Source organism: Elaeis guineensis, chromosome 7 (genome assembly GCF_000442705.2).
Source record: "Elaeis guineensis isolate ETL-2024a chromosome 7, EG11, whole genome shotgun sequence".
Lineage (NCBI taxonomy): Eukaryota > Viridiplantae > Streptophyta > Magnoliopsida > Arecales > Arecaceae > Elaeis > Elaeis guineensis.
Window position 1 is genome coordinate 26,400,055 of NC_025999.2, and position 12,993 is coordinate 26,413,047.

Here is a 12,993-nt window from a genome sequence, read left to right on the forward strand (position 1 = left end):
ATACATCTTTTTAGCTTTATGCTATTCACATATTAAGATTGCTGGCAGAAATTCTTTGGATTCCCCTGCAGTCGTCTATCCTTGCCACTGTGTTTACTTTCTCCTTGCATTGGTTCAACTGTTGGGCTACTTCTCTTCAATATGGTTATATCAAACTTTTGTCCCTGTTGTTAGCCATTATACTTTTTTACAACGGCTTCCGGTCTCTTCCACTCAGTTATAGAAGTCAATCACTATGGTCATGCTGTTGAGATTTTTATTTTCCAAGTTCAGCATTATCCACATTCACCTTGATATGTAACTACCAGTTACTCTGCTATTGTTCAGACAGTTGTTTTTTAGTTGCTCCGATATCTTGTTGTGCACCTCATTAATTAAGTTGTCTAGGTTTCCTGGTTATTTCCACTATAGTTTGCTATCCAAGGTAGCTTGTGACTATGCACTGCATCAATTTATATAGAAATAGTAATAGTCTTTTACCTGCATATATTAAAAATACCGCTGATGTAAACTTTCTCCAGTATTTTATAATTTGTTGATGAAATTGATGTCTAACATATCATAGGCATATATAGTGCGTAGTTATTTGTTACAATAGTATATAATAAATTTGTATCATTAATAAATAATTATAAATTTTTAAGTGGCCACCACAATTTTTTTTATACAAATCGGTATTTGATTTTTAAAAAAAAAATTATTAAGACAGAACAAATAAATAAACTATAGCTTTTCAATATTTTTTATATTTAAAAAATTTAAAAAATTTTGATCCACCCGATCTTATCATCATGCTCATTCTCATCACATATTGAAATATTACTAAATCCTTACGAAAAAAATTTATCTCTATAGAAGGCAATATAAAATAAATCTGAGAAGAGTGACGTTAGTAGTATCAGGCTCATAAAGGAGAAGGGCGCTTTCAACAGAAATAATAAAAAAAAGGAGAAGGATTTGTACATGCAGAATGAAAGCCACAAATGGAAGGGGAGGTGCGATCATCTGACTCAACAATTTTTCTGTTGCCAAGTAGCGTCTGAATAAAAAAAGCATTGTCTAGGTGGATCCCTTGCTCGTGAACTCAACTAAGATGTAATATTGAATCATAAAATTATTTCTCAACATAAAGCCCACAACCGACAGTTTGGCCGAGTGGTCTAAGGCGCCAGATTTAGGCTCTGGTCCGGAAGGGCGTGGGTTCAAATCCCACAGCTGTCAATTAATTCTTTTTCATTTTATTTAACTTTTTGTACACCTTTTTTTTTTTTTTAAATGTTTCCACAGTTTCATTGATACATGTTCATGCTTACAGTCTAAGAATGTTAAATCTATATGTCTTTTGCTATTTAATAAGTTATAGGTTGATTAATACTAGTTCATAGATTGGTTCATACTTTTTAAATTTACACCGATTTACATTTTTTAATATGTTATAATTTCATTGCTTGTTCATATTTACAATCTAAAAATATTAAGGATGCATGTCTTTTGCTATTCAATTTTTTATACCATGATTCATGCAAGTTTATAACCTGATTCATATTTATTTAATTTGCACTAATTCATATTGTTTTCATTTTTATGATTTCACTTATACTTGTACATACTTACAATGTAAAACTGTTAAATATGTATGACTTTTGCAATTTAATTTACTAGTTTATCACTTGATTCATATTGGTTTATCCTTACAATCTTCTGTTTGGGCAAAACCCAAGATTTGAACCTTATACATCCATCTAAACATACTAATTATGCACATCTATTTTTTAATTTCTTATAAAATTTTTATAATTTTGAACTTCTTTTTATAATTTCATTCATGCTTGTTTATACTTAAAATCTAAAAGTATTAAGCAGGTATGTCTCTTTCTATTTGGTTTTTAAACACTTGATTTGTACTAGTCTATAACTTGATTGACGCTGGTTTATACTTGCAATCTAAGACTATTAAATATGCCTACTTGCTTTTTGTTCAAATTCTTTAGCCTTATTTTCAGATTACCTCATCTCTTTGTTAAAAAAAAAAAAAAAAAGTCTGGGGAAAAATGACAAGAAGATATTGGAACATCAATTTGGAAGAGATGATGGAAGTAGGAGTTCATTTTGGTCATAGTACTAAGAAATGAAATCCTAGAATGGCCCCTTACATCCCTGCAAAGTGTAAAGATATTCATATTATAAATCTCACTAGAACTGCTCGTTTTTTATCAGAAACCTGTGATTTAGTTTTTGATGCAGCAAGTAGGGGAAAAAACTTCTTAATCGTTGGTACAAAAAATAAAGTAGTGGATTTAGTAGCATCAACTGCAATAAGGGCTCGGTGTCATTATATTAATAAAAAATAGTTTGGTGGTATGTTAACGAATTGGTCCACTACGGAAACGAGACTTCACAAGTTCAGAGACTTAAGAGCAGAACAAAAGATGGGGAATTGGTTTACACTTATAATATTTTTTTTGGAGTAATACCCATGCATGATTTGAACCTTATACAATTTATCTAAAAGTATTAATTGTATATTTCTGTTTTTGATTTTCTTTTATACCAAAATTCATTTTTACAAACTATGTTATTGCTTATATTTGGGATGGACTAATTACGAATTGCAATATATATACATTCACATACATACATACATACCTACGTAAGTATGTATATACATACATACATATATACATACATGCATGCATACAAGCATACATGTATTTGTGTAGAGAGAGAGAGAGATTAGTTGAAGAGCTTCCATTTTGAAAAAGATCTGCTATCATTACATGATAGCTAAATCAGAATTTCACTCAAAAGAAGCTAAGTCATAACAAAATTCTTGTGGTGCTATACCTAGTCATGGATATAAGTTGCCATTCTTCCTCATCCCAAGTATCTCGCCCAAAAGGGTCTGAAGGCCCCATTTTCCTAATCATAGATATAATTTTTGGAGATCAAGATAGTCAGCAAAATATCAAAGAAGTCGTCAGTTAAATGTCGACAATATATCAAACTTAGTCGATCAAATACCGACTTAATCTTATTCCATCGGTCTAAGTCGGCTCAATTCGTAAGGTTGTATACTTAGTCAGTGGGGAGACGAGGATAAATATTAGTCAGCTAAGCGACGAGGATCTATCCCAAGAATTATGAATAATCATATTAACTAAGATTTCTAGATGTGATTAATATATACTAACTGCATGATAGTATTCTAATCATGCAAAGATTCACATCCTTCATAGATAAAAGAGTCCAGATATTCTAAAACTCTCTCTATTTTTTTTCCGACTATGCATGTTTTCTCTACCAAAAAAATATCCAAACTCTAGCAAGATTCCTCTATGAAGAAAACATACACCCAAGAAAATTTCTAAAACCACATCGCATGTCAAAAAAATCCAAAACAATCACGCTTTACTGTGATTCTTCTTCTACCATGATGCTTCCACCATTTATTAAAAAAAAAAAAGGAAGGCATTGTACAAAAAGAACCCATCGCATGCATCAAAAGAAATCCTACAGGTGGCATATTCCCTAACTTCTGCAGCCAATAGAAAGTTTTGACTGTATGATGAATCAATATTAAGGCATAACCTCTCTCCACCATGCATTCTAAAGATTTCTCATTCTACCATGATTCGATCACGCACACTCTCCAAACCTCCCATTTTCACGATGTTCAACCTCCTGCAAAATACTAGCCAATATCATATATAGCTATTAGGATTTTCCATGCATGGATCTTTCATTCCCAAAATTGATCGATTATCAGTAGGTTCTTCTGAAAGTTTCTCCATGATTTTATTAAATAGCAGGTTTAGGTCTTCTAAAATTTTCTATTACTTTAATTTTTCTCAGATCCACATCTTCTTTCCTCCTCCTTTTCAAGATCCCAATGATATAAATTGAAGATATGATCAACAGGAATACAAGTTAGGGATACATACATTATTTTCTTCCTATAAAGTTCACGCATTATTTTCTTCCTATAAAGTTAGTTTCACCTAAAACTTCTTTCTCAATTTATCCTATGATCACTCTTTTTAGCTCTCGAGCTACATTTTGTTATGCTCCATAGATGAAAATTTTCCAAATTCAATATACAAACATTTTGAAGCCATGTTTTATATGCCTTCACAACCGATTCATATAGTATTTAGCACAAAAAACAACAAATATATGATTTAGAGAAAAAATTGTGTGAGAAAAGTAAAGGAAGCAAAAGGCAAACTAATTACATATAATTTGGTTCCTAGTTGTTCGTGAGGATGATAGTAGCCTATTTCACTTACTAATAGCCACCTTAATTTGCTTATTTTAGTTCCTTTTTATCCTAGGGCCTTAATTTGATATAGTGCCATTATATCAAGCTAATTTCTTGGTAATGTTGGAAAACTCATTGATAGATAATTGTTGGATTAATCAGTCAAGGTACCTTAACCAATATGCTAATATCATAGAACATATTGCCCATTTTTATGGTGCAATTTTTTGATATTTCTTTCCTTTTTACTTTTAGCAAATCTTATTTGGAAGGAGTTGTTCATAACCTACATTTTGTATTTGTTATGGCAACTTATGGAGAATCGATCCTATGCCCATGAAAGAAATGCAATAATTTATGTTGGAAAAGATAAAATATGGTGTTTGAACATCTACTACATGATGGATTTGACAAGAACTATTCCCAATGGATTCATCATGATGAAGACAACAAATTTACTCAACATAAGGTCTTCTTACAAGATGTTCATAATGATATGCACGAAATGCTATGTGATGCTTGCAGGATGTCTGACCCACAAGAGAATATTGGTGAAGCATAAGAACACAGAGAGGGACTGAATTCAAATGCAGAAAAATATTATAATTGACAAAAGATGCCAAGGAAGAATTATACTCAGGTTGTAAGTTTACTAAGTTGTTATTTATTCTTGGTTATTCCAAATAGAGTGTTCTAACGGATGGAGTTATAAATCATTCACTTTATTATTAGAGTTATTAAAAGAGGTACTACCAAATGGTGAAACTTACTAAAATCTTTTTATAAGACTAGAAAGATAATTGATGATTTAGGACTCGATTATAGAAGAATTAATACTTGCCCTAATGATTGCATGTTGTATTGGAAGGAGTATGTAGAAGAAACTTCATGTGCCATATATGGTGCCTCTAGATGAAAAGAAGGTGAAAAGAATGCAAAGGATAATATGATAATTTTCAAAAAAAGATGAATGAAAAATTCTTGCTAAGGTTTAACGTCATTTTCATTGAAACCTAGATTTCAGAGACTATATATCAAGCAAAATAGCTACTTTCATGACATGGTAGAAGGATGGACATACAAATGATGAGATTATGAAATATCCTATCGACTCCTCAGCTTGGAAGACTTTTGATCATTTGCATCCATCATTCTCTATAAAGCCCCATATGTCAGGCTTGGGTTAGCAATTGATGGCTTTAATCCATATCATACAATTAATATTACTCATAGCACATGATCTGTTATTTTGATATCACATAATCTTTCTCCTTGGTTGTGCATGAAGCAATCCTACTTTTTACTTTCATTGCTTATTAATGATATATGCTCCTGGTGTACTTACAATCTCTGGTAAAGAAATTAAAAGAACTTTGGGTATATGGAATTGATACTCATGATGTCTTTAGAAAACAGATATTTAGAATGCATGCAGCCTTGTTATGGATAATTGTGACTTTCCTGGATATACAAATTTATTTGGATGGAGCACTAAAGGTTGTCTTGCTTGCCCTACTTATAATAGTAACATTTATTTGTTTTACTTAAAGCATCATAGAAAACATTGTCACATGGGTCATCTTCCATTTTTGCCATATGATCATATTTTCAAAATGAAGGATATTTTGATGGCACTTGTGATGAAAGAAATGCAACTACTCCATTGTTAGGAGTAAATATGCATAACTAGTTACAACATATGAATGTAATATTTCGGAAGCATAATAGTGATTGTGATGAAAGAAAAAGAACACGAGGGATGAATATGATTCTAAAACATAATTGACAAAAAAAAAAGAGTATACTCTTCCAAGTACCATATTGGTATAACCTATCACTGTACCATAATCTTGATGTGATACACATTGAAAAAAATATTTGTGATAATATCCTTTAAATATTGTTGAATATTGAAAGAAAAACAAAGGACAATTTGAAAGCTAGCATCTTGATCTAAAGTTAATGGGCATCAAAAAATCACTTCATCCACAGCCTCATAGTCCTATTGAAACACTATTACTATGATATTCATTGGCTCCAAAGAAAAAATCCATTTTATGCAAGGTACCGAAGGGTCAAGGCTCCAAATAGTTATGCTACAAATATTTTATGATGTGTATGACGAAAGAAGCATAAAATTATATAATTGAAGAGTCGTGATAGTCATATTCTCATGCAGCAACTTCTTTCCTTGGCAATAAGAAAATCCTTGCCAAAAAGTATAAGCTCTACCTTAACGAAGTTAAGCTTATGCTTTAGGGATCTATATTCCAAAGTTGTTCGATCAAATGAGTATGATCATTTAAAAATAAAAAATTTCTCTTACCCTTTGTTATTTGGAGAGGATCTTTTCAATAATTTTCTTTGATGTCATGATATACTTAGCTATTAATCTAGTATGCAAAAACAAAGTTAGTCAAATCTATACAATATCGGTGGATGTATCCCGTTGAGAGATATGTCTTTATTTTCTCAAACTTATTTATTTTAATTTGAAGTTAGTAAAGCTCATAAAGATTTTCTAATACTTAACTTTGAAACCACTCGACATGCCTATAGGTATCTACTAACACTTTAAAGATATGTGCATAATAGAAGCCACTCTAAGGGCTTAATTGCTAAAGGATATGTAGCAAAAGAATGTGTCACATTTTTTTTATGGTATCTTGAGAGTGTTGCGATAAGATTCAATCAATTTAGAAGGAACGATGACTATGGTGCTATTGAGTTGCAAGATGGATTCTCAAGTATATCTTATTCAGGCCTTGCTATAGGTAAGGTACAATTGTTTGTATTGGACCCTATCATGAAGATACAAATACATTGATATTTATTATTGAATCATGATATAGTTGTCCCAAATATAGATTAAGTTCTTAGGATACTGGATCTTTTTATTGGTTTAGCTTAATAATATGATTTTCATATTTTTCAATGCTTGAGAAGAAAACATCTTGTGGCAATCCGAAGGCAAAACCCTCGTGCTCAAGTAAGGGAATGGTAACGTATTTAAAATGAGATATTTTATGATTGGTTCTAAGCTAATGTAAGTGGTGGTACATTATAAAATCTAACTATTTTTTTATTTATGATAACATTTAGAAATATCCTATAGGTTTATGAGTTGAATGCAGCAAGTGATGTGCATTTAAGTAATGAAATTAAGTGGTTGGCAGAGGGACCTAGTGATGTTGTAAAAAGATATCCAAGATTTATTGTCAATTGATATAGATTTTATACGATAGATTGAGAAACCAAAAGAAAAACACAAAATAGTGGTATCGTAGTGATAGCAAAAAAGTCTAGCTATGCAAGTGCTAAAAACAAAAATTCAGTTATTGGTGATGTTACCCATCATAGTATTTTGACGGATATTATTGAGTTGGATTATGAGGGTCATTTCAATATCATGTTGTTTAAGTGTGATTGGTTAGATGTTCGAGCTCAAGACATGGGGATAACAAAAGATGGGTTTGGCTTCACACTTATAAATCTCGAGTTGAAGCTAAATAATGGGTAATTATTAGATCAACCCTTTATCCTAGCATCACAAGTATTTTTTGTGCAAGACCCAATTGATATAGATCGGCATATTATTATTAAAACAAAACCAAAGGATCTTTTTGATATGGAAAAGGTGTCTATGAATGATGTGGAGGCATACTTGCAAAGTGATCATTGCATAGGTGAAAACATAGAAGAAACTTTACATCCTTATGATGATGTTGCATGGACAAGAATAAGTATTCAGAGAACAACAGTCGACACACTTTATTTTATCGTACATGCATCAAACGTGCGTCAAGGTGATAATCTTGATTCGAAAGCTGATCATGATAGAGGTGCCACTATATTCTTTTCTTGAGATTATCGATATTATAGATGAACCCCTAGCTTCATATGATATTTTTGTTTTTCTGATAACAAATTAAATCATTGTTTCTCCAAATGAATTGTAAATATGATTCATTAGTTTCTTTGTTTATTAATTTGTTAGATTTAATCTACTAATTTATTAAATACTCTCTTGAAACATTAATTGCTTACCTTATTTTATTTTACTATGCAAAAAAAGTGAAAGATGCTGCGATGTAGAAATTAATCTACACGACCAAGAGGATCTATGCCCAGTGCTGTAAGACAGCAATAGCAATAATCTAATCTTGCACAACTACTGGCACAAGCCCAGTCATTTTATTCTCAACAGATTCAGTTCACATAGGCTAGTCACAACCCAGCTCAATTTTTCTCACCACGGCATGCCCCGATGCCAACAAACCAAAATCATCCCTTGCCATCATGGTCTAACCATTTCTAGCCCCAACCGAGTGATTTCCAATCTTGTCAAGTTAGGCTTAGCTCTAACTAAGTCCTGCTTCAATCAAACATTCTCAACTATAGCCCCATTCAGACTCAAAACAGCCACGATCCCCATAATTAGAAGATGATCAATATGATTGTAGTCTCAATTGTTACATTATAATCCAAATTTATATGTTTGCATGGATTGATTTTTGATTATTTTTGTACTTTGTAATCTCTCGCTTCAGTTTATGCTATAATATATTTAAATTTATGGTGATATGAATATTTTTTTTTGTAATTAAATAAGTTACGGCACCAACAAAAAGAAGATATGGTCCCACCAAGTGCCTTGACGTGCATGGTAGAGAGAGGAATAATCACATCAAAGTCTCCTTCAATAGCAAAGGACAACCAATGAGAGTGGTAGGGAGGTGTCTCCCTAGCTTTCTAGGAATCATAGCATGGAAAGTAGACAAATTGCCGCTAAATTATTATAATTGGAGATCACCAAAAAATGACCATAGAGATAAAATGTGGTAGCTTGTGATAGTATTGTCAAATATTAATTTGTTTCTTAAACCATAAATCTATAATTCCCAATACTTTACCTGGTTTAACTATGAAATGCAGAGACACTATGGTATTGAACCTATTCACAAGAAAATAGACCTTGAAATTACTTAGAAAGAAGTGGAAGGACTACAAAGCACAACCAAAGATGGATCGGAAAAATGATAATCTTTCTAGTGATAAGATCCCTCCAGCTCAATTGCAGACTCTTATGACGTATTGATCATTTAATAATAGACAGGTAAATATTTTTGTGTGAGTGGGTTGAGTTCCTGCAATAAATTACCTTCATTTAGCATGAAAATCATGACCATTTCTAGGCATGAACATGAGTGGCGCAAGAAGATAGAATCCCAGTCCAACTGGAGTTTCTTTACGGACTAATTTAAATCTGATTTAATTCTAACCAATTTAGAATTAGGTAGCATCTCAAATTAAGTTAATTCCTAGTCTAATTAGGAACTCAATCAAATTTGAATTAAATCCTAATCTAATTAAAAAATTGTTTGAATCAAGTTCTAGTCAAACTAGAAATTGATCTCCTCATATAATTCGATTATCTCATAATCCAATTAGGCTTCATTTAATCAAATCCAAACCAAACCAAATTAAATCTAATTCAATTAGATCAAAATTGAATCCCATAACTCAATCAGATTGAGCCAGACAGAAATTCAATTGCTAATTAATCCTTCTCCAATTCACTAATACTTAGCAAATTAGTTAATTACAACTTTTGCATTATCAATTATATTGATAATTAATTTTTATTATGATTCATAATTATAACTCAACCATCTAATCAGTCAAGAACCTCTTTTGTGTGTGATCCTATAGATTCTATTTTATTTGATAATGAGACATACCATGATCTTTATCATAGTATCATCGAAACAACTTTCGATAGATTAGAACAATTCTAACTCACACCCAATAAAGATTATTAATCCAGAATGATCCTAGTGAGTTCTCACAATCAACTAGTGACGTCTAGCAGTATGTAGTAGTAATCCAGTAGAATAGAAAATAAAATACAGTTATCATATGATTCAGTTCTTTTATCATGAGTTCCAATAAGACAGAGATCATGAAAACTCATCAAATCTCAACATCTGTCATATGAAAGATTCAATTAGCTCAAGTCTAAATGTGATACTTATGGAAATATCTTTCCATCAATCATCTTGCTATGGTCATAAACTTATGGATTTGACTTCTCAAATTTCATCAGACTACTCTTTATCTGCTAAGGTCGATAAATCTCTTATAAGCACGCACTCTACTCCTATAATGAATCTACTATAGCCAACATATACTATAAGGATCAAAATAGTTAGAAGATCATGTTTATATGCAGTCAATCTACGGTAACCCTATTGTGAGCAGCCGAGACACCACAGGTCAAAGAACCACTCACACCACTACAGTATCGAGATGATTACTGACAAGTGAATAGGTATCCATGTGATTTCTCATATGATCATACTTAGTACCAATATTCGCTAACAACTATCCATATTCTCGCTCAGTGTCTCTATACTGTAGATTCGAGACTCGTCTACCCCGAAAGAAGCGATCTGTGCATCGATCTAACCGGATCAATCACCATCCCTATAATGATCCATCGATCGTAAGTAATTTCAGAATTAATTATATATATCTCAAATCTAAACTCTTTAGAATATGTATCTTTAAATTATCAATTCTTTGAATAATTTTTGGATACATAACACAAGAATAGATAAAAATTACCTATTTTATTAATAAATTTATTATTTAAGTATAAAAATATATTCTAAAATTATTACAATATGTCTGTTATATTAATTTTTAGGACATACATTTAACAAAATGAAGATATAAATATAAAATACTCAATAGGGAACAATTTATTACTCAAAAGAAAATCAATAGCCAAGGGAAAGATTAGCCGCACCTTCGCACATAAAAACCTAAATTTTGTACCGTTTCTAAATAGATTTTATCTTAAAAAAAACTCAACAACCGATATAGAAAAAGGAAAAATATATATTCCAATTTTAATAGCCAGAAACAAGTACCTTTAAAGACCTTATAAAAACCTCAACCTTTCCAAAAAAAATACATAATAAGAAATAAAAAGCAGTACATTCATAGACGGATTTCGAACCAAAATTATATTTTGAAGACCCACGAGTTCTCAACTCATATAAAGACGAAAATCAGCTACTCAACTAATCCAAAATATACAATGCAGAAGTTTTCTATCAGAAGGCAATGAAAATGTATGATGTTTTGGTCCTGATAACATGCCAAAATAACGAAGTATAGCTCCTCCATTGAGAAGTATATATAGAAGGCTTTTTCTTTATGTGTCAGCATAAGTTTGTATCATACTTCATTTAATTCTCCTATCTAGGAATTTTCCACTTATTGAGAATATTTTATAGATAACAATACTTCACAAATAGAAGTCCATAAAATTATGCTTGCTAGAAGCTATGCACCAATAAATCCAGGGCCTTTGAATATTTTATGTGGACTAAGCCAGCAACAACAATTCTTTCCCTCGTGATTAGAAGTCCTGTGGAAACAGCCCTCAAACCATAGCATAAAAGTCAATCATTGAGCGAGAAAAGTTTGTAATAGAAGTATCACGTGTTTGGAAAGGTTGGCTCTTTTGTTTTTTTTTTTGGTTGCTACTCTTACCAAAAAGAAAAAGGGTGGCTCATTTCAACAAAAAAAAAAAAAAAAAAAGATGGCTCCCTTGTTCTCTATGTTCTCCCTATTTGACGGAATGAATTCATGCGTGGAGGAGAGCCTTATTTTAAGGCTTCTTAATTCTATCAAAGTTTATCCTCCCATAAGATATGGGATATTAATTAGGAAGATATATTATCCTGATTCAAATTTAAGTTTTAATATTAGTCCACTAAAAGTCAAGTTTAGATAATAGAAATATGATTAGTATTGTAGATCCGTACCTTAGCCTCGACTGTCACATCCTCATCTTCAATCGATCTATGGGGGATCGATGCTTACCAGATAGTAAGTATATGGTCGATATGAAGATCGCCAGGCACAACCTATTGAATTGACAGTAGTTTCTATCTCTTAGCCCAATCTTGATTCACCTCATCTGCAGATGACCTACCATAGCTCATATGCCACCGACCAATCTTAGCCAACTTAAGATCGGACACCTGCTCCACGGACTCCAGAGCCTCGGCCTTGGACGACCTATTATAGATCATCCTTGATCGAGCTAAGTTTCTTATCAGATCCGTCTCCCTTCCAAATTGAAAAAGTTCAGATAGAATGGAATTTCTTTGTGATCGAGTCTCCCGTAAAAGAAAAATATCTCATTTGAATCAATCTGCGTGACAAATCCGAAAATTATCAGGACTCCAAGATGAATATAACTCTAACTCCTCCCTTATAAATAAAAGCTCCGAGACCCTCTAAGGTATGCAATCAACTCCTTGCTCTCATCTCTCATTGTTCTCCATCTTATAACTTGAGTGTGAGAGAGTCTTCATCGGAGAATGCCACCCGATGAGGACTTCTTTGTAGGTGTTTGGGTAAAGCTCCAACGACGGTTTTCACCTCGGCCATATCTACTTCAGCGACTGATCTCAAGTAGAGAGATCAGGAACAACACTTGGCACTAGAGGAAGGGCCTCGATTGATTTCGAGGTCCTATTTCAAGAGGAGAAAGCTCGCCATCAACCACGATAAGGATGTGAAGGGGTGCTTCTAACGTGTCACAATACTCCAATGGCAGGCAGGCCAACAACATCCAACCGACCAACGCACTATTGCCACTAGCACAGAACCCCATGCGAGCAGCACCAATGATATCCTAAGATCAGTATAATAGC

General features: G+C 32.4%; 1 non-coding gene across 1 annotated transcript; it reads left to right on the plus strand.

Annotated features, from left to right (window-relative positions):
• Nucleotides 1–1,141: 1,141 nt before the first annotated feature.
• On the plus strand, nt 1,142–1,221 carry TRNAL-UAG (transfer RNA leucine (anticodon UAG)). The gene has a single exon. It is a non-coding gene; the product is annotated as a tRNA-Leu (tRNA).
• The last annotated feature ends 11,772 nt before the right edge of the window (nt 1,222–12,993 follow it).